Source organism: Plasmodium inui (genome assembly GCF_000524495.1).
Source record: "Plasmodium inui San Antonio 1 unplaced genomic scaffold supercont1.151, whole genome shotgun sequence".
Lineage (NCBI taxonomy): Eukaryota > Apicomplexa > Aconoidasida > Haemosporida > Plasmodiidae > Plasmodium > Plasmodium inui.
Window position 1 is genome coordinate 1 of NW_008481985.1, and position 607 is coordinate 607.

Below are 607 nucleotides of genomic sequence, written 5' to 3' on the forward strand. Positions count from 1 at the left end.
AGTCGTTCGTTTTGTTCTGCAATAGCACCTATGAGTAATGCATATATTTAATACATTCTTTTAAATCTTCCAGATTTAAATTAAGGGTCCTCTGCATCCGTTTGACTATCCATCAGCCACAAGGGAAGGATGATATAAGAAAAAAATAGCTTCTCTTCTTTGGGAGTTACGATGCATAATGAATAAGAAGTCTCATCTGTTCTTAATTGGAATGCATAAATAAAAGTTCCATTTGTATAGGCACAAAATGTAAGCCTCAGCAACAGGATAAATGGTAATATAATGTATATGCCGCCTTCGTAAAGAACTTATTTTTCAGAGGATTCTAGCGTCAAATATAGAAAAGAATATCTGCTGACTCCTTTATATGGCCTATTTTGCAGATTTTATCAAACAGAATTGGCCGCAGAAATATATTGTAGGCAGGATGGAGCCTTTATATAATTGGTGAACATGTCATTTTGCTTAAAAACAAGAGATACACGCTGTTTTTTCTCATAAATATCTCGATCAGTGTGCACTGTGAGCGAAGAAATAAATTTTATACATTTTCTATGATGTCTTTTCTTTTCTTTTTTTTTATTATTGGCTAAAGATATATTCTATA